This window comes from Maniola hyperantus, chromosome Z (assembly GCF_902806685.2).
Source record: "Maniola hyperantus chromosome Z, iAphHyp1.2, whole genome shotgun sequence".
Taxonomy (NCBI): Eukaryota; Metazoa; Arthropoda; class Insecta; order Lepidoptera; family Nymphalidae; genus Maniola; species Maniola hyperantus.
The window spans coordinates 15,175,973-15,198,906 of record NC_048564.1 but is presented as its reverse complement, the minus strand read 5'-3'; the positions used below and the strand labels follow the sequence as shown (position 1 = coordinate 15,198,906).

At 37.0% G+C, this 22,934-nt stretch overlaps 1 pseudogene; it reads left to right on the top strand.

Moving 5' to 3' along the window:
- LOC117995271 (titin-like) overlaps positions 1–22,934 on the top strand; it is a 113,709-nt pseudogene that overhangs the window by 57,412 nt on the left and 33,363 nt on the right.

Below are 22,934 nucleotides of genomic sequence, written 5' to 3'. Positions count from 1 at the left end.
TGCATGGCGTATTAAAATCTTAGATATATCGGCTGTTATTTTTCATAAAATTGTTAATAGACTTGCTTTTTCCTTTTCCAATAAATAATAAATAATTCACTCCAAATATTTCTTGTAACTAATTATTATAATTAAGTACTTAAATTAAACTAAATACAATTCTACCGTCACTGAGTATAATAATAATATAATATAAAATATAACAAGCGGTATTATTATTAACAAAGAAATATTTTACAGAAGTTGGACCGTTAATAATAATTCAGCCATTAAAGGCCATGACTGTATGCGATAGCAATGATTTTGAACTAGAAGTTACTTTTACGCCCTCACTTGTCGACAAGATTACTTGGTTCCGTAATAATCAAGTGATTGAAAACTGCAACGATTATTATATAACAAATGAAAATGGAAAATCAACATTGAGAATACTTAAAGCTGACAAAAATAAAGTAGGCAAATATGAAGTACTCATAGAAAAGGATAATGTGGTTATGAAATCTGCCAGCACTATAAAATTAGTCAAGTCAAGTGAGAAAGAAAGCGTAGAACCACCCAGTTTTATTAAACCCTTATTGCCAAAGTACGTTCGCTTGGGCGAAATTGTTCTGCTGGAGACAGAAGTGAAATCGACTCCATGTGCATCTTTTCAATGGTTCATTGGTAATAGAGATGTTTTGAGTTACGTCAAAGAGAATAAGATACATAATATCTATATAACCACGAAGCAAAACGTGTCTTGCCTTTGCATCGAAAACATGGCGAAGGAGCTATTTGGGATAATTACATGTAGAGCTGAAAATTTCGGAGGATCCGTCTCATCGTCCGCGTCTTTGTTAGAAAAGACTGTCATAGAGAAGCCCGGAAGAGCACCTGAATTCATTTCACCTTTAAATTGTGCGACTGTTATGGACGGCGACCAGATAATACTAAAATGCACTATAGACGCTGAACCATGGCCTAAAATTGATTGGTATCATAACGGAAACGTCATCGAATGGGCTAGAGATATATCAGTCGGCCGCCAGGAATCCGGATTGTGTGAACTGTGCATAAAAGAAGCTTTTCCTGAAATGTCAGGCACTTACAGCTGTGTGGCCATCAACGAATTTGGGCGTAACAGCTGCGAATGTGTAGTGACGGTGGAAGGTAGCAAAACAATTGTACTGGTCTGAATGCATGCACATCTAATAATAATTAAACTGCACGGAATGTTTGCACTATCACTAGTTTACCTTCAACACCAATTGGATAAGTTGCCATGCATCTGTAGTCATCTGAAAAAAAAGAAAAAGTATTATTATTAGACTAAAATTAGAACTAAGATTTGTTATTGTAAGTCGATTTCAGTAAAACAAAGTTTCTATGAGTATGATCGCCAAGCTTTTAGTTTTAATATGAGTAGATCGAGTTATTTTAGTGTTAGGAGTATAATTTTAGCTTTTAATTGCACCTGTGCACCCACGCAACTTTAATTTGCAATTGTTTTATTAAGGCTGCACATTGCCAAGCAAGTATTAATATTACACTTATACCTAGTTTTTATATTTCCAGCGTACGAATACGTGCCAAGCGCATCGGAGGAAGATGTATTGAGTGATGAAGTGAGTTAAATACATATTTGTACTTAATTTATTTTAAGCTGCTTGAGAGTAGGTACGCAGAAAGTGGGACTTATTTCACTATATTAGTCATTATGATACATCCGTCAACCCATCGCCGGCTCACTACTAAACACGGGCCTCCTCTCAGAATGAGAAGGTTTTGACCATAGTCCACCACGCTGGCCAAATGCAGATTGGCAGACTACACACAACTTTGAGAACATTATGAAGAACTCCCAGGAACAAACATGTAGGTTTCTTCACGATGTTTTCCTTCACTGTTAAAGCAAGTGATATTGAATTGCTTAAACGCATGTTAAGTTGGAGGTGTGTACCCGGGATCGCAGTCTGGACCCCCAAATAGGAGGCCAACGTCTTAACATCACAGCTTTTTGGTTATCACAGCTTTTTACTTTAATACACAACTTGACTAATTACATTAGTCAAGCTGTATATGAAAAAAAAAGCTGTGGTAGATGCAGCTGACGATTCAAAAATATTTGTAAAAGTTTAATTGAATGAAAAATATTTTTAGTTTATTTTATTTTTATTTATTACAGAAAACGAGTGATATTGAAGAATTCGCTCCCAAAATCGTGAAAGCATTGCCGACAGTGGTGTCTGCTAATGAAGGGGAGTTGACAAGGTATGTCCCTACACCCAAGGCCCTGAGACTACAACGTAGAATTCATATACATAGTAGACTATGACGATGCTAGTGGTACTCCCCTCCCACAGAGCAGTTATAAATAACTGTTCTATAACATTACTTGTTAGATAACATTTTATAACCAAACTAGCTTATGCCCGCGATTTCGTCCACGTGGAATACACAGGTTTCGAACTCCTATTTTACCCCCTGAGGCGTTGAATTTTCAAAAATCCTTTCTCAGCAGATGTCTACATTGTAACAGCTATCTACTAGGTTATTAAGCGTAGTGAAATGTCTCGTAATTTTTTTAGCACTAAGACTCCGTGGCCCCAGGGTCTCCACTACGCAACAAAACTAAAACAAAAATAATATAACTCTCGATAAGAGAGGCATACTTGCGCCGCTTGCCGTTTTCAGCTGTTTCTGCTGCGGCTCCCGGTCTTGATGCTGTCTCCCTGATATGATACGGGGCTAATGTGTCAACGCAAGTTGTACCCCACATAAGCGCCCGTCCCCTTTCCCAGGGATCCAGCGTCTATCCATCAGGTTGTTGTTATATTTGGCACTCGGAGCAATATTAACGTTAGCATGTCGGTGACGCGTGGTTAGTTTTTACCCATCCCAAAGTCGCCCAACGCGCCGAAAGAAGTTTTCACTTCAAAATCCTTGATAACAGGTTAGAAGCAAGAGCCACCGGCGTTCCCACACCAGAGATAAGATGGTTGAAGCAAGGAGTGGAAATCAAACGATCTCAAGAGTATCAAATCGAGGAACTGGAGGACGGAACTTCGATACTGATCATACCTGAGGTGTACCAAGACGATACGGGAGAGATCTCATTCGAAGCGACCAACGCGCTGGGATCTGCTTCTACCGTGGCAGCCTTGTCTGTCGACAGTAAGCATTTGCACGCTATCAACGACCTTTGTGTAGAACGAGTAACTAGTCCTAGACGAGTCATTCGGAACATTAAATTTTTTAGGGTTCCGTACATCAAAAGGAAAATAGGGTAGGATAGGATCTCTTCGTTATCTGTCGGTCTGTCAAGAAAGACCTATAATCATGAAATTTGGCAGTTAGTTTGGTAGGTATTTAAAACAAATAAAGGAAAAAATCCGAAAACCGTGAATTTGTGGTTATTTCATTAAAAAACAAAGTGTTCATGAACAAATAATTAGTATTTTCAATTTTCACAGTAAGATTACTATGCCAAGTGGGGTATCGAAAAAAAAGCGAAAAAAACTATACCAAGTGGGGTACCAAAGGAATTACTAGTACTTACATTCTAAAAGGGATTTACCTGTATCTACATTCTAAAACAGACTTTTATTTATTTTTATGCATCATATTTTTGATTTATTGTCCAAAATGTAGGGTAAAATACCCGACTACGGAACCCTCGGTGCGCGAGTCTGACACTTGACCGGTTTTTTTGCTTACTACTTGTCTAGGATGCTTGTTACATAATGCACCGAGATATTGTGCGAAAACGAGATGCAGCTGTTAAATATTTTTGACAGCTTCTTAGAACACGATTTTTGTTTGCTCTAAAGCTTTGTTGTTGACACATATTTGTAGAGTGTAAAGCTCATTTCATACTACGGAATATAAATTACATTATAGTCCGGTCAAAATAGATATTCAAGGTTACAATAATTCGCATAAAGCCAAAAATTGGTAGGAATGTTGGGAACACCAATCGATCGATCGATAGGGACTTACCACAACTCATTTATATTGGTGTTTCCAACATTCGTACCAATTTTTAGCTCTATGCGAATTTTTGTAACCTTGACTGTCGTTTCTGACCGGACTATAATAAAATTTATATCCCGTAGTATGAAATGAGCTTATTAGTTAAATTAAATATAGTTACAAGCTTATACCATATCTATACTCAATATTAATGTGTTTTATGAGATTTAAGATAAAGTTGTTATAATAATGTAATTTATTAGAATTTTAATTTATTTAATTATATTTCAGTTTTCAGAAGATTTCGCGACGTCAAATGAAACAACGGGTTAAATTTCTACATTTTTATCCCTAGACCGACTTACCGACTCCTGATAAAATCTGTCCCTATCCCACAGTTACAGAATATCACTATTTCATATGTTATTTCAGCTCACACAATTTCAGACCACACTATAATTGCAAGATCTAAGTAGTTGATGATCCAGGAGATCTTCTTATAACTTATTTTCAATTATATCTATAATATAAAAATGAATCACCAAATGAGCAAATCTCGAGAACAGCTGAACCGATTTCGCGAATTCTTTTTTTATAATATTCCGTGACGTACCTACGAGGATGGTTCTTACGGAAAGAATAAAATAATTCAAACTCCCCCTCAATTTTCTAAGCTCCACCCGAGCGAAGCCGCGGTAGGTCAGCTAGTTCTGTAATAAATATTGCGGGATATTTGACAACAAACTTTAACATAGTTATTTATATTAACTAATCATTTCCTTTTTCGTGTACAGGTCTCATGGGAACAAAAGAATATAGAAAACCGGAATGGGTTACGCACATGGAAAAGTTACAGGAAGTTTTAAAAGGTAAATACCTCATTAGTATAAAAAATGCCGTGTCGTGGGACAACCGACAGACGGGAAGCTTCTTAAGTCTTGATATAATAAATATAATAATCTTGTACACTGTCTCGCTCGACAACAAAATGCGATGCCCAGCCAGTGATATGTGTTACACTTCATTTCACTTTTTGCGAGTCAAAAGTCTGAGCCTCAATAGCTCAACGGTTGAGGAGCGGACTGAATTCCGAAAGGTCGGCGGTTAAAACTCTAACCGTTGCACTCTTGTCGTACCTACTCCTAGCACAAGCTTTACGCTTAGTTGGAGGGGAAAGGGTAATATTAGTCATGATTAGCATTACTAATATTCTTAAAAAAAAAATCATCCCAAATTTTTGTTAAGGAGGTTCGCTTGGTAAAGTAGCCCGCTTAGATATGGAAACAATCACAGATTGATATATATATATTATATTGTTGTGTAAATATTGTAATTGCTGCTGATAACATCTGAGTCGTCTGGTGATGTCTTTTTTCCGTGCTATAGTAATTTGATGTGAAAATGTAACGTTTCAGTGAGTCACTTTGTACCGACGTTTGTGAGGCCGCTGGTGAGCCAACGCGCGCGTGTCGAACAAACCGTCATTTTCACCGCGCGCTATACCGGCGTGCCCAAACCAGGTATGCTCATTACTGTGACTTTATTTTGCCTTACTATTGTATATGGATTTCTTTCAAATTAGTATATTATTTTACATGTGTGTCGGTGTATAATCTTGCATTTAATTAATGTTTCTAGAAATTATTTGGTACAAAGACGACAAAATTATTCGGACCGACGAAACGTATATTATAGAAGATGACGGCGAGACAACGGTATGCAAAATAATCAAAGTCACTGACAAGTCTGGAGGTACTTACCGTTGTGAAGCCGTAAGCGATGTAGGCAAAGCCTCCACTACGGCAACGTTGCGAGTGCTCGAGACGAAAGAAACAGTAGAAAAAGTCACGACAAAGAGAACAAAGATTGTAAAGAGGGATCAGAGGAAAAAGGAGGAAGAGGTAGTAGAAGAAGTTCCGGTTGGCCCGGCGGAGGAAGTTACAGAATTAGAGGAAGTCACAGAAGGGAAAATGCCGATTGAAGAAAAAGAAGTAACTGAAGAGAAGGCACCTGTCAAAGATAGTGAAGTAGATATAATTGAAGATGAAACGGTTGAAAAAGTTACGAAAAAGAAAACGAAGATTGTTAAAAAGGATCAGAAGAAAAAAGTGGAAGAGGTTGTTGAAGAAGTTTCAACCGTCCCGACAGAGGAAGTTACAGTTTTAGAAGAAGTCACAGAAGAGAAGAAACCAACCGAAGAAAAGGAAGAAATTATCAAAGAGATGGTGCCTATCGATGAAAGTAAATTCAATATTGAAGATGAAAGGGTTGAAAAAGTTACAACGAAGAAAACAAAAATTATTAAGAGGGATCAGAAGAAAAAGGTAGAAGAGGTTGCAGAAGAAGTTTCGATTGTCCCGACGGAGGAAGTTACAGTTTTAGAGGAAGTCATAGAAGAGAAGATGCCAATCGTAGAAAAAGAAGAAATCACTGAGGAGAAAGGGCCCATCGAAGAAAGTAGGATCGATGTTATTCAAGATGAAACAGTTGAAAAAGTCACGAAGAAAACAAAGATTGTAAAGAAAGAACATCGAAAAGGAAAGGCTGATGTTGTTGAGGAAGTTTTTATTTCCACGACTGATGAAATTGTAGTGCCCGAAAAAGAAACTGAAGAAAAACCAGTTGAAGAAAGTGAACTGGAAGCCGTGCCCGTTATCAAAGAAACTGTAGAGAAAGTGACAAAAAAAACAAAAATCAAGAAAGACCATAGAAAAGAAAAGGTTAAAGAAATAGTAGAGGATGTTTTGATTTCCGCCACTGAAGAAGTTCCGGAAGAGGTCACCCAGGAGAAGGTGGAGATTGAAGAAATTGAAGAAGCCATCGAAGAGAAAGCGCCAGTTGATCTCGTGGAAACTGCCACCGTTGAAGAAGCAGTTGTCAAAGTCACTAAAAAAACAAAAGTAAAGAAAGATAAAAGAAAAGAAAAGGTAGAAGATGTCGTGGAAGATGTATTGGTTTCTGAAACCAAAGAAATTACAGAGAAAATTCCTATTGAAGAAAAGGAAGCCGATCACGTCAAATCGGCACCCGTCGATGAAACGACGGAACCGATCGAAAAGCTCCCGTATGAAACACGAAAAGCTATAAAAACAGTCGAAGAAGATTCGCGAATGGTAGCTGAAGTTAATGAACTGCTCGAAACCATCCATGTCAAAGAATTCGGACCTGGGGAATCACCTTTACGAGAATTGGCGAAGATTGGTTACATGCTTAGAAGTGGCGTGACAACACAAGAAATCGAGAGCTTGTATGATGCACAGTGCTTCCCGGCGCTGCGAGCCCCCCAGGTAAGTGCAACACAACCTGAGGTACCCCAACACTAGGAAGAACGTTTGTTTGTATCATGGTGGCTTTGGGAGATAACAGGTTATAAAGGTGTAGAAAAATCTTACGTCAAAGCCTCAATAGCTCAACCGGTAAAGGAGTGGACTGAAAACCGAAAGGTCGACGGTTCACACCCCGCCCGTTGCACTATTGTCGTACCTACTCCTAGCACAAGCTTAACGCTTAGTTGGAGAGGAAAGGGGAATATTAGTCTAATAACATGGCTAATATACTTTAAAGAAAAAATTATGAACTCAGTAGGTACTTTAATTTGACATCCCACTCAATACAATAGCAAAAAAAATTTTTTAAGACCCCCACTTTTTTGGTGGACCTAATTATCCATCAGATTGATTTTGTTTGTATTTTCTTCGTAATAGTATTAGAAATCACGTCATGCATTGTCAGATACCATGATACAAACAAACGTCCAAACAAACATTCCTCCTAGTGCTGGGGACAATACGCAGAGAAACTTTCAGCTTTTATAAAATAACGAAGTTCTGGCACGCACTGGCTCTTAGTCCATAATGTGGTTTTCTGCATTAAGTTCGTATTATTTCTGGGCCGGTTCTTGGATATTTTTTAGGCTTCAAGGGGACATTGCAATAATTTTTTAATTTTTACCATATAGGTACCTAAAAATTGCTGAGCCGATCACGATGCGATTTTTAGTATTACACAGTCACCTCAGAGCAGGTTCTTAGTTATCTAGTACGTTCCAAGTTTATATTATATAGACCACAGGGATTCGCTGCAGTTCGTTGAGTCTGCTGTTCTTGCGTCAAGTCAAAGTCAAATGATTTATTCAAAATGGGTAATAAATTACTCTCGATTGTCAGTTGTTGGATTTGTAAGATATAGTGGTGATAATTATTTCGCAAACTTTAAACTAAAGCTACGAGGGTTCCAAACGCGCCCAGGTCTGAGAAGCAATAAGTATTTCATTGGTGTACATTCGACGTCAGGATGCGCATTTCTGCGCAAACGAATTTTGGCGATGTGACTTATAAAATTTGAGCCTCAATAGCTAAACGGGTAAAGGAGTGGACTGAAAACCGAAAGTTCGACGGTTCAAACCCCGCCCGTTGCACTATTGTCGTACCTACTCCAAGCACAAGCTTGACGCTTAGTTGGAGAGGAAAGGGGGATATTAGTCATTTAACATGGCTAATATTCTTTAAAAAAAAATGGGCCGAATCGAGGACCACCTCCTTTTTGGAAGTCGGTTAATTTTTTTTTTCTTTTGGTGGTAGTACTGTACATTACTGTTCGCTACCCCGCAGGCACAATCTGCATTAGTGCGGCTTGTGGAGCGAAGCGGTCACAGTGCGCTCATCACTCAAGCCATGACGGAAGAGACCACGCAGTCGGAGGATGTCATCGCAGCTAAGGTCGGTTCAATTAAATAGAAATAGAAGAAACGGGTTCGAATATATTAATAGTATGGAGTCTGGCCTGCCTAAACTCCTATATACCTAGTAAAATTGGGTTTCTATCGCTTGGTATATTTTAAAAGTATACTATATTTGTATTAATGATTTTAAGCTTATTTCGTGGTTTAACGACATATTTTAATGTATAAAACGGGTACATACCATGATTAATTTTTGTTTTTATTTGTCGATATTTCAACCCAATTGCACGGGTCGTGGTCACGGCGGGACTGCGGTGCTGCGAGGGATGAAGTTCGAGCTGTCAAGGGCATTAGCGAACTACCCTCTTTCTTGTTCTTCTCGCTGCAACTTCACGATCTGTCCGGTGTCTCTCGCAGTACCGCAGTCCCGTCGTGACCACAACCCGTGCAATTGGGTTGAAATATCGACAAATAAAAACAAGAAATAATCGTGGTATGTACCCGTTTTATACATTAAAATATATTTGTATTTATGCATGACCGAAAGGTCGACGGTTCAAACCCCGCCCGTTGCACTATTGTCGTACCTACTCCTAGCACAAGCTTAACGCTTAGTTGGAGAGGAAAGGGGAATATTAGTCATTTAACATGGCTAATATACTTTAAAGAAAAAATTATGAACTCAGTAGGTACTTTAATTTGACATCCCACTCAATACAATAGCAAAAAAAAATTTTTAAGACCCCCACTTTTTTGGATGTAATTATTCATCAGATTGATTTTGTTTGTATAAAATGTAGCCTATGTCACCCGGACCATAACGACAAATCAATTGACACCTCATTCATCAAAATCGGCCCAGTAGTTTAGCTACTACAGTGGAACATGCATAGATACAAACGTACATACATACATAGACTGCTGTGGTAATGGAGGCCCAAATAATAAAAGATGTTGATGCTGTGCGTTCTTTAATGAGACTGCCCTTATTCTATCGTGCGTAACCATAGACTTATATATTACTTCATAAGGACAGGGCCATTGAACAAGCAAAATGGCACCGACTCATTGGTCCTAAAATGTTTATGTAACACTAATGCAACCTCAGTGACGTCTGGGTTTCAAACGGGTCGTTCATTAGTATCTAAGAGGTGGCGCTGATTTATTTGGTTCCAAAACCGTGAAAATTTTTGTTCGCTTGGGCATATCGATGTGCGTAACATTATATTTTATGTGCTTGTAATTATGCAAGTGCCTTGGGTCACATATTAAACTGCCAAAATCATAACCCTTCGTTTTGGCTTTGCCGTAGTCGGGTAAAAATAAATATTAATCTGTCGAATTTGTCTATAAAGGTTGGTTTCCGCGCTTTCATGAGAATGATCGACTCCCAACACGTCACCGTCGAAGAAGTCATCACTCATTTCAGTCCGGAAGACTTCAAGCCGAGATCTTGGGAACACAAGGAAGCGAGCGAGGTAAGTCACTCTTATTCGTAAGTCTGGTGTTCCGTCACTGATTTGCCGCGGCGGAATGGTGCTATGTTTTATAACATATACATTGATTTTCCTTAGAGTTGACTTAGGCTAGCACTACATCATTATCAAACGATAGACGTCCACTGCTGGACATAGGTCTTGTATAGGGACTTCCACACGCCACGGTCTTGCGCCGCCTGAATCCAGCGGCTCTCTGCGACTCGTCTGATGTCGTCCGTCCACCTAGGGGGGGGGGGGGGGGCTTCCAACGCTGCGTCTTCCGGTGCGAGGTCGCCATTCCAGCACCTTGAGAGGCCAACGTCTATCGGTTTTACGAACTATGTGCCCTGCCCATTGCCACTTCAGCTTCGCAACCCGTTGAGCTATGTCGGTTATTCTAGTTCTCCTACGGATCTACTCGTTTCTGATTTGATCACGTAGAGAAACTCCAAGCATAGCTCTCTCTATCGCCCGCTGAGTGACTCTGAGCTTTCTTATGAGGCCCATTGTTAGCGGCCATGTCTCGGATCCATATGTCATCACTGGCAACACGCACTGTTCAAAGACTTTGGTCTTCAAGCACTGTTGGACAAAAAGATATCTCGAAGCTGAACGCTGCGGAAACGCCGCCGCTGGATTCGGCGGCTGACCTCTTTCTCGAAATTGTAGACGAGTATATACCTAGGACACAATCCAGTTGGGTAGGTCCAATTTCGAGAAAGAGGCTAGCACTACATTGCGGGGAAATTCTGTCATCGATCTTCCGCAACGGAACGTCACTACATTTTATTTTATCAAGATAGTTTCTTTGTTTGCAGACGATCGTTCAATCGAGAGTGGACCAGGTCGTGAAAACGTCAGCGATCGAAGTTCTGAAAGGTACGTAGAGTACAATAAGGAATAAGTATGCGTGTGGTTTAAATTTACTTGATTTTTTTCTCCCCGAATTCAAACCGTATCATCATCATCATGATCAACCCATCACCAGCTCACTATAACAGAGCATGAGTCTCCTCTCATACTGAGAAGGGTTTTGGCCATAGTCTACCACGCTGGCCATGTGCGGATTGGTAGACTTCACACACCTCTGAGAACATTATGGAGAACTCTCAATCATGCAGGTTTCCTCACGATGTTTTCCTTCACCGTTAAAGCAAGTGATATTTAATTATTTAAAACGCACATAACTCCGAAAAGTTAGAGGTGCGTGCCCGGGATAGAACCCCCGACCTCCGATCAGAAGGCGGACGTCCTACCGACTAGGCTATCACAGCTTTATCAAATAAATAAATAAAAATCTTTTTTATTCGAATATACTTTTACAAGTACTTACGAATAGTCGGATGCATCTGGATGCAAACCGTATGGAACCCAGAAAACGAGGCTAATACGTGCCAAGAAAACGCTAATCTGTAAACGCCGCACGAATTTTAGTCCTAGACAGAGCGGTCAGTCTGATGCTTATTTTTGTTTGTTTTATTTTCCAGACACAACTGTCGCACCCGCGGAGATGCCTGTTGAAGGTGAGTTATACTATGATGCTTATATAAACAAGTTAACGCTTCAAACGCTTCAAAGTATTGTCGGAGCTCGTACTTGGCTGGTGAATTACGCTTCAGTTTGTACTCTGTAACCTTTAAACTGTACGCTTTAAAAAATAATAAACATAGTAATTATGATGGCACAGACTTGTATGAAAAAGGTAGATAAAGCCCTCTCCCCTCCACTTTTTATTTAGGTACCTTCAAGTCAAGAGTGAATAGGCTTTTTATACTCAAACGCGCTCCATCTTAGGCTGCATGATCACTTGCCAGCAGCTCTGGTTACAAGCCAAGCACTAGTCTATAAATTTAAAAATACGGAAGTTTTTCCGTTCTTTAGAATACGATTCTTGTCTATCTTTTTCCTATTGTCTGTGTATAATGCATAAATAAAAAAATCACAACTCGACTACGGAGAAAAAATATAACAAATTACTTTTTACATTATTACAAATTACTTTGCACAATAATTCAAGAAACATTCCCATACCAACGCAATATTACAATGAATTACCCATTACTACAAATCAATTTCACAATATTACAAAAGATACACACCACATTTTGACAATGCACGTGTATTCATTACATAAACACGATCATTTTTTGTATTTACCGAAAAATCTATCTACACATGCATATTCTATCTATTCTTCTACTCAGTTATTACCTATATAAAGCTGTTTTTGAAACAGTTCCTTATATAAAGAAAATATTTTGTAATTTGCGGATAATATGTTCTTTTTAATGTGCTATTTTTTGAGTGAAGTCTGCCCGCGATGATATAAATGTAAGTATTTTATTTTTATTTTTGTGAACTCACTTGCAAAGTCTTTTCCAATTTTTTTTTTTTTTTAAGCATATTAGTCATGTTAAATCATCTAAATGGGAATTCCAATTAAGTCCATTGGTCCCCTTTTCACGTTATATATAGACTATGTCCAACATTGGTAACCATATTAGCAAATCAGTAGTGTCGTCACTAGGTTGATATCTATAGAGCGATACCTACTTTGACTTTGCTCGGACTTAAGTTGAAAACGAGACAGAGTTATGTTTCTGACATAAGTCTGTCTCGTTTTAACTCTAAGATCTCAGCCTAAGCGCGGAGGCCTGGCTTTGCTTTCATGCAGTGTGGTTGGTGGACATGTACAGCCACCCCCTTGCCTCATTCGAGGCGAAATTTGATTGCGGCCGCGCAAAGGCGAACACTACACGCTCAATATTTATCGTGATATTTGTTGAGCATGTAGCTTACGTAGCGATGGGCGATTCATTCGAATAACAATCAAACTATTCGATTGTTGTTATTATCCGATAACAATCAAACAATCGAGGGCAATCGATTATTTTCAAAGTGTTGCATAGCGCGCGGGCCTGGGACGAATAGATTGCGCAATTCATTTAGATTTAGATTTGTGCGCTGTCGATTTTTATTGTAGGTATTGTTCAATTATTGTTCGTTTTTTTTTTGAGCAATCACCCATCGCTAGTTAACAGTATTGAAGGATCGCGATACGAAACGTCTAGAACCCTTGAGTCATCAATATGGATCGTTATACGGATCGCGATAATCATTGAGCGTGTACTTAGTGTTTGTCAAAGCGAGCCTCCGCGATTGATGGCGCCCAGCTAGTGGCGATCAGTTTTTTACTCCAACATCTATTTATCTGTTAATAACTACTACTCATTTCCATGTAAAAAATCTATTGTTTTTGATTCTTACCGATACCGATACGGAATATGGGTTTAATAAAACTGCCATACCCCTTCCGAGACAGCCCGCTTTCATCTTAGACTGCATCATCACTTGCCACCAGGTGAGATCTAATCTTGGCATAAAAAAACCTTCAACGAATCTAATATTTGATAATGTCACCTTTATAGTATAGGGATATGAAAGAAATGTAACATTAATGGTTAGTAAACCATCCATTGTCACTTGTTTTTTTAGCCCATATAATAATAATAATATTACTCGTATATAGTTTAATAGTAATTTTTATTTTTATTTTTTCTTATTTCTTATTCTCACGGCATAGCCGTCTAGTCAGTCTCTCGTCCGGCAATGTTCTTACGTGTGTCTTCGTATCGGCCATGGTCCCTTACAACTTTTTTATTTTTCAACATTATTAGGTATACTATATATGCAAATGTTTTTACAATATTCTGCTGGCTATTGACAGTGCCGTCATGTCCCGTCGTGTGCTGACTAAGCTCAGCGCAGCCGCATGACGCGACGGGATTGTATATTATGTATTATGTACCTATCTACACATATTACGATTCAAGTTTATATCCGTACGACAGTATGTTTAGTTGAAGTACGTAGGCCTTTAAACACGCCCGTAGTCGGGTTAATTTATTTCAACACCGTATTTGTAGTTTTACTAAAAATTCTAATGACTATATTTTATTCGATGCTTATAAAACTTAAAAATAAAAATTAAGTGAAATTGACGTCACTACAAATGTCTGGTAAATTTAATGCTTCATTTTATTGTTCTTAAACTTTAACATGGCGTAGACGGTTACTTTGATATTAGCTTAACGAGTATAGTACGCTTATATCAACAAATTAACACAAAATAGAACGCATAATATATACAGATGTGTAAGTATATATTTATTTATTAATTATTTAAGTATTCTTGTAGTGTAGAACAAATGCTAAGCTTACAAAACTTACAGTAAATGGTATTAACATGAAGCATATACGTCATCAATACGTAATAACGCCTAATGCTATTGTAAATATATATGTTTTATTCAATTGTTAAATACTTTCAAATATTGTATTTATGGTACTATGATTCCACAGATATGAAAGAAAAAACCAAAAGCAAAAAATCCAAAAAACAACAAATACGTTCAAAGGATGTAATTGAACTAGAAGAAGATATTTCAATCAAAAAGAAGCAAGAAGTTTATCCAAAACAGACTGCAGAATATGTCGAAGATGAAGAAACTAAAACTTTAGACGATGAACATTTTCCATCTATTACCACATTGCTCACAGATATTCATGACAGTAAAATCGAAGTCATACCTGCCAGTGAAGTTGCTCACATTGTGCCTGAACAGCAAAAGTGGAATGACAAGGCTAGTGTGAAATTTGACACCAACTATCCACTTACAAGTGACCTTCAGGAAGTTCATGATAAAGAAGAACCACTAAAAGCTAAAGAAAGAACAACTCCTAAAAATGTTCAAGAGATATTTAATGAAATGGATTCACTACAGGTTACTGAAGTAGGTGTGGAACATTCTGTTGGAGAGTACCAGGTGTCTATAAAAAGTGATAGTATAGCTCGTGAAAGTATGGTGCCTGCTGAAAATATTGTCACTGCAGAAACTGTTGTAAATATGTCTGTTACCGACATCAACGAAGAAGAACAAAAACACTTAGAGAAAGCAAAGTCAACAATTATTTTACAGGATGCTCTAAATGTCTCACAAGATGTAACATCCCTCGACGAAGTACCTTTGGAGGAATCTATGGTAACTAAGTCTTTTGCAGAAGTATCTGTTACACCGTTAACAGGAATAAAGGTAACCCAAATTGAAGGAGAATCCAGAGAACAAGAATTGCTAAGTCAAAATCTTGATAAATCGGTAACTTCAAATATTAATTTTAATTTACTGGAATCAGTAGAAGTGAGGGAAGTATTTGTTGACGATAAATCGGGAAAATACTATCCTGAGTTAATTGTGCCAACGGAAATGGCTAAGAAAAATGTGTTGGTATCTAATCAAATCGTCACTGAAATTCATGATGTGCAAGAGAAAGAAGGATCTCTAGGTCTACATAAAGTACCACATTCACAAGAAGCAAACATAAATATAGTATCAAAAGAAAGCATTCTTGTGTCAACAAATGAAATTCATGAAAAGGAAGGCTCTCTGACAGTATCTAACCTTCCTGCTGAAGCTAACGTCGAAAAAGATATAATATTACATTCAAGTTTATGTAATTATATGACTACATCTCACATTAAGGAGTCAGAATTCAGCCCTGATACTCCCTTAAAGAAAAAAGCCGATATAAGTTTTAGCGAACATCAGCATAAGTGTAATCTTGAAACTAGCATTAATGAATCTGAAACTTCTTTAATGGAAAGTGAAAGTGTAATAGGTAGTCATGCGCATGTTACTTTATCGACATTAGATAAAAATGTGATTGAAGAAGTTCAAGTACATGAAAGTACAAAAGAATTAGTCTGCTTGGAAGAAAAACCCAGTGTGCAAGCACATATTGATATAAAACCTAGTGAATCAATAATAACTTCAGAAACACAAGAATTAAGAGCTCCAGGTAAATTACAACCATCCGATAAAGTAGATAGTCAAACAGCTAAAGAAGCTGTCATTACTGAAAACGCTAAAATTGTCACTACACCTTTTATACATGACCAAGAGACTTCGCAGTCATACTCAACTAAGACTCCAGAAAGTGCATCTGTCTCTTTAATACCTAATATTTCTGTTTCGGTTTTGGAAATGAATACACCAGATGTGGAAAACAAACTTGAAATAGACCGATTGCCAGAAGTTTCGAGTACTCAACCAACACTTACTCATCATTTTAGGAGTCCTGTTTCTCATGAGGTTACTACTGCCAATCAAGTTGATGCTTTAAAACCATTTGACATAAAATCAGACACTGCTACTGAACAAAGAGATTTACAAAAAGAAGTAACAATTCTTCAAACGACAGTACAAGAACAACTACAAAAATTGGATGAACATCCTGCTAATCAATTAAAAGCATTCACATCTTTTACAGAAAATGAAAGTTTAAATATTATCGAAACAGTTCCTAGCTGTACAGAGAAAGACTTAATTACTGACACAACGATGTTAAATAAATATGCTAAAGTTGAAATTGACATAGACCAAAAAGCTCCGGTTGTAACTGAAATAAATTTACGTGACTCTACAATGCAACTAGAAACTCTACAAACGCAAAGTCATGAGGCAAATATCACTTCCCAGCCTATTTTTCCAATCGAAATAGCTGAGAACGAAGTCTTAGATAGCCAAGATATTTTAGAAAATACGCTCGAACCAACCTTAAAATCAGTAAGTTCTGAAATAATTCCAGTACACAGCTCTCTTAAAATATCTGAAATTCAGACACATGAAAAAGAAGAGCTTTATAAAAGTGTCACACCGTCGGAAAAAGTTTGTGAACCTATAACTGACTTAATTGGCAGACCTGTAGCAACATCTTTAGAAACAGTTGCTGACTCTAGCGTGGCTTTTACTGAAGAATTTGACATGTCTAGAACAATCTCAAAAGCAAACGTAGAAAATATGACTCACAAAGAAATTGTTATATCCACTGCTGAATGTAATGAAAAGGAGAGCTCATTAACTTTAATTAAACCTCAGCCTGCTGCAGCGAAATTTAATATTGATTTCATTCAGGCTATTCAAATAAATGAAACTACATCGGAAACGTTGCCATCGTTGCTTAAAGCTCAAGAAAATATACATCAAGTCGCATTAACAACAGCGCCAGTCATATCTGAGGCTATTGTACAACAAGAAACTATTGCCAATTCTTCAGAAGTAACGTTTGACGCACCAGAAGAAGTTCAACATTCAAAAGCTTTAGTTACTGTTTCTGCTCATTCTGCGCCAAAAAAAATGGTTGAAATAACGGCCGAAAAAGAAAACGAATTAGTTTCATCAAAAACTCCAGAACAGCAAACAGTCAATATCAAAATATGCAAGCATAGTGGCGTAGAGGTCACCGAGACCTTATCTCAATCCGATAATTTGAATGAAACTGATTATTTTGAATTGCCAACTAAAACAGCTCAATTAAAAATCGATGAAATGTATGGTAAGGCAGCTAACATAGAAGAGATAACTGTCATTCAGTCTGCAGAAGAGTTCATAGAAGATGTTTCTGAACAAAAACCTGCAGTAAAATCTTGCGACTTTTTCAATTTAGAGCAAACAGAAACGGTAGTTGCAGACAGTGAAGGTGTATTGTTACACGAGAAACCATTAACATATAATGTTAAGTCAAATTTCGTTGAATCTCAATCTATAATAGGAAGTTCCGTCAACACAACCGAAAAAGAAAGAGAATTTGTGGACCAGTTCGTTATGTTTAGTCATGATGCTTCACTTAAGTTTTTGCCGCATAGTGGAATCATTAGTACCGAAGTAAATGTGTCTAACAAAGCTGAAAATATTGATCAACTTGAGGAAGTACCTGCAGAACGAGTTACAAAACCAAATTTTGAATCGCAAACAGCAGTTGGTGTTACAGAAATTTTACTTGGAGAGTCGGAGACTTCATTTAAGGAATTACCTGTAGCAAAATCACATACACTTCAACTTGGACAAGATATCCCTCTTCAGACTTCTCTAGGAACTACTGAAACTTTTGTTAGCGAACAAGAAGGTCAGCTAGTATCATTAAATAATGCGAAACCACAAAAGGCAGCTATTAGTGTAAAACCATCACAACACATTGACATGTCAGAAGAAGTAGTAGCTGAAAAAGAATCTAAATTAAATGTGGATAAAATGCCAACAACGTCTATTAATATAGATATCCCTTTACATACCTCTCTAGGAACCACTGAAACTTTTGTTAGTGAACAAGAAGGTCAGCTGGTATCGTTAAATATTGCAAAGCCGCAAAAGGCAGATATTAGTGTAAAACCATCACAATACATTGACATGTCAGAAGAGGTAGTGGCTGAAAGGGAATCTAAATTTAACGTCGATGAAATGTCTACAACGTCAATTGATGTAGACATTCCTCTACAGACCTCTCTAGGAACCACTGAAACTTTTGTAAACGAACAAGAAGGTCAGCTGGTATCGTCAAAGAATGCAAAACCGCAAAAAGCAGATATTAGTATAAAACCATCACAATACATTGACATGTCAGAAGAGGTAGTGGCTGAAAAGGAATCTAAATTAAACGTGGAAGAAATGTCTACAACGTCTATTAATATAGATATCCCTCTACAGACCTCTTTAGGAACCACTGAAACTTTTGTTAACGAACAAGAAGATCAACTGGCATCATTAAAGAATGCAAAACCGCAAAAAGCAGATATTAGTATAAAACCATCACAATACATTGACATGTCAGAAGAGGTAGTGGCTGAAAAGGAATCTAAATTAAACGTGGAAGAAATGTCTACAACGTCTATTAATATAGATATCCCTCTACAGACCTCTTTAGGAACCACTGAAACTTTTGTTAACGAACAAGAAGATCAACTGGCATCATTAAAGAATGCAAAACTGCAAAAAGCAGATATTAGTGTAAAACCGTCAGAACACATTGACATCTCAGAAGAGGTAGTAGCTGAAAAGGAATCTAAATTAAATGTGGAAAAAATACCAACAACGTCTATTAATATAGATATCCCTCTACAAACCTCTCTAGGAACCACTGAAACTTTTGTTAGCGAACAAGAAGGTCAGCTGGTACCATTAACTGATGCGAAACCGCAAAAGGCGGATATTAGTGTAAAACCATCACAATACATTGGTATGTCAGAAGAGGTAATGGCTGAAAAGGAATCTAAATTAAACGTGGAAGAAATGTGTACAACATCTATTAATATAGATATCCCTCTACAGACCTCTCTAGGAACCACTGAAACTTTTGTAAACGAACAAGAAGGTCAACTGATATCGTTAAAGAATGAAAAGCCGCAAAAGGCCGACATTAGCGTAAAACCATCAGAATACATTGACATGTCAGAAGAGGTAGTGGCTGAAAAGGAATCTAAATTTAACGTCGATGAAATGTCTACAACGTCAATTAATGTAGATATCCCTCTACAGAACTCTCTAGGAACCACTGAAACTTTTATAAACGAACAAGAAAGTCAGCTGGTATCGTTAAAGAATGCAAAACCGCAAAAAGCAGATATTAGTGTAAAACCATCACAATACATTGACATGTCAGAAGAGGTACTGGCTGAAAAGGAATCTAAATTAAACGTGGCAGAAATGTCAACAACGTCTATTAATATAGATATCCCTCTACAAACCTCTCTAGGAACCACTGAAACTTTTGTTAACGAACAAGAAGGTCAGCTGGTATCGTTAAATAATGCAAAACCGCAAAAGGCGGATGTTAGTGTAAAACCATCACATTACATTAATATGTCAGAAGAGGTAGTGGCTGAACAGGAATCTAAATTAAATGTGGAAGAAATGTCAACAACGTCTATAAATGTAGATATCCCTCTACAGAGTTCTCTAGGAACCACTGAAACTTTTGTTAGTGAACAAGAAGGTCAGCTGGTACCCTTAAATGATGCAAAACTGCAAAAGGCAGATATAAGTGTAAAACCATCACAACACATTGACATGTCAGAAGAGGTAGTGGCTGAAAAGGAATCTAAATTGAATGTGGACCAAATATCTTCAACATCTATTAATAACGTGACTTTTGACACTCTCCAACATATAAATATTGACATTTGTCACGTGTCTGAAGTAGAAGACGTGATTGACAAGCTAGACTATGCAACAAAACAAATTAAAGATTTTAGTTTAGATTCTCTGACACCTCTTTATACTAGTGAAGTAAAACCTGAAGAACAAACAGAAATTTTATTGGGGCCTAGCACATTAAGAAAGGAAAAGCCATTTTTGAGTCTAGAAGTGGGTGACCATATAAATACTGTAGAAATAATTCCTTTAGAAAAAGGAGAATTTACAAACAAAATTTCATTTGATAAGCCAGAATATGTATCTGAAAACATAGAACCAGCAAAACATATAACAGTTCTTCAAATAGAATCCATAGAACAAGAACAGTCCTTAGAAAACGAGATAGAACAAAAACCTAAACATGTTAATATTTCGATTGAAAGTAAGTCATCTATTGTTGTTCAAGAAATAATACCAAAAGAGTCAGAATTACTAATTCCACAAGAGAATTTACCAAAAGAAGAAAAAACATCTGCACAGTTTGACTCGCAACAACACGTAGTAGTTACGGACATCTGTCCTGAAGAAAGAGAAGAACTCTTTAAATCTATTACTTATCCTCTTATTAAAGAACAAAAACTAGGGGTCAAAACAACTAGTCATATTTTGACAAGTGAGAACATAGCTATTCAAGACACTTTAAAACTAGTTGAAGACAAAGAGGTAAAAAGTGAAAAAGCATCAGAAACACAAGTGCTCGTAGAGAGCTTGAATAAGCAAGAACAACAAATAATTGAAACTATTGGAATGCTTGATACATCCAAAGAGCTACCAAAGTCTGTTGCAATGGAAGAAATTTCTGGTTATAAAGCTGCAGAATATACCGAAGTATTTGTTCATGAAAAGCCAGACACCTTTTATGAACGCCCAAATAAGGCAGAGAATGTGGCACCAATGCAAATTACCGAAAAAGAGGTTATAACCTCGTTACCTCATGTAATTGAAAGTGTTTTACAATTACCTGACAGTCACCTTGCACCGAATTCTGTAAAGTATGAATTTGAAGTTAATAAAAACTATATTACAGAGGAAAACATTGTTCAAGAATTTCCAGAAACTTTAGATACTCTAACAAACACTCCAAAGAAAGCTGATGAACAAATAATTGAACTAAGAAGCATTGAACTAACAGAAATCGTGGTAGATGAGAAACCGCAAACTTTTGATAAAGCTAAAAAGTTTGCAACTCAACAAGCCGAAGAAAAATCGGTAACCTTAGAAGGGTTGAGTGCTACGAAACAGCAAACAGTTGAAACTACGCATGATATTTTTACATTATTGCCATCGGAACCTATCAAAGCTAGTCTCAATGTAGACCATCTTTCAAGTTATGTAGTTACCGAAAATATTTGCGAAGAGTCAATCACTGATGTTCTAAAAGAACAAACCAAGAAAACTAACGTTAAAGAAGAAGTTCTTCTGTTACAACCAATAGAACAAACAGAGGTTATTCTTGGTGAAAATACCGAAACTCTGGCGAAACAAACTGTTGAATTAAAAACAACAAAACTTAAACCATTCCAACGTGAAATGATTGAAGACGAAGAAAGTGTTATGATATCGCGGGAAAAAACTCATATTATAGGTAAGTACGCAAGCATAGATATAAGTGAAAGTTGGTGTTGAATAGATGTTTTCAAAAGTAATTGGAATGTAAATGGAATAGTAAGTATACGTGTACTTACATTCTGTATGTACAAGATCATGTTTTAAATGTGTACTATTGTAGATTATGTTGACTTATACTTTTTATAATAGTAAACAAAATGGAGCTGTTGAAACATTTACACTATTATTTCTGTGAATAATATGAATATATTCACCTTAGAAATTAGGTCTTACCATAATTTAGAGCAGTTTTGGCACTTCATGACTTGAACCAAGCCGTTCTTCCCAAAAGTCAGTGCTGTGTTGGCCTCCATCGAAACGTTTCGCGGAATCTAGTAACAAAACAAAGAAAAAATATTATTTTTACAGTTATTAATCCTTTTTATGGTTCCGTACCTCAAAAGGAAAAACGTTCCATTTTTCGGATCACTAATTTGTTGTCTGTCTGACTGTCAAGAAACCTAGAGGGTACTTTCCCGTTGATCTAGAATCATGTAATTCATCAAGAAGGTAGGTCTTATAGCAGACATGCGGGGAAAATTCTAAAAACTGAATTTGTGGTTACATCACAAGAAAAAAATAAAATGTGTTCATTAACAAATATTGCTATTTTCAACTTTCAAAGTAAGATTACTATATTAAATGGGGTATCATATGAAAGGGCTTTAATTGTTCATTCTAAAACAGATTTTTAATTATTTTTAGGCATAATAGTTTTTGATTTATCATGCAAAATGTCGTTAAAATACAATTGTAGTACGGAACCCTCAGTGCGCGAGTCTAACTCGCACTTGGCCGTTTTTTTCTTTTAACTTAAACCGAGGTTTCGCTATAATATAATAAAAGCATTTATTTAATAATTGTATCCAATGCAATGCAATAATGTGGCTGTATAAGTGTGACGTTACATATTGTTAAGCTATGTCTACGTGTCACAACAACAGTTAGTGAAACTTTCGCGTAGTAAGTGATATTAAAACAGGGGAAAAGTTTGTACCTCACTTGTAGGATTTTTACTAGACTTATCATTTTAGCTGTAATAGAATAATGAAAAACAACAAATAATTAACGACAAAAATTCAAAATGGCCACCATGTAAATTAAAAACATGAAAGTGTGTTATTTCTTCTACGACGGTACGGAACCCTTCGTGTGCGAGTCTGACTCGCACTTGGCCGATTTTTAGCCTGC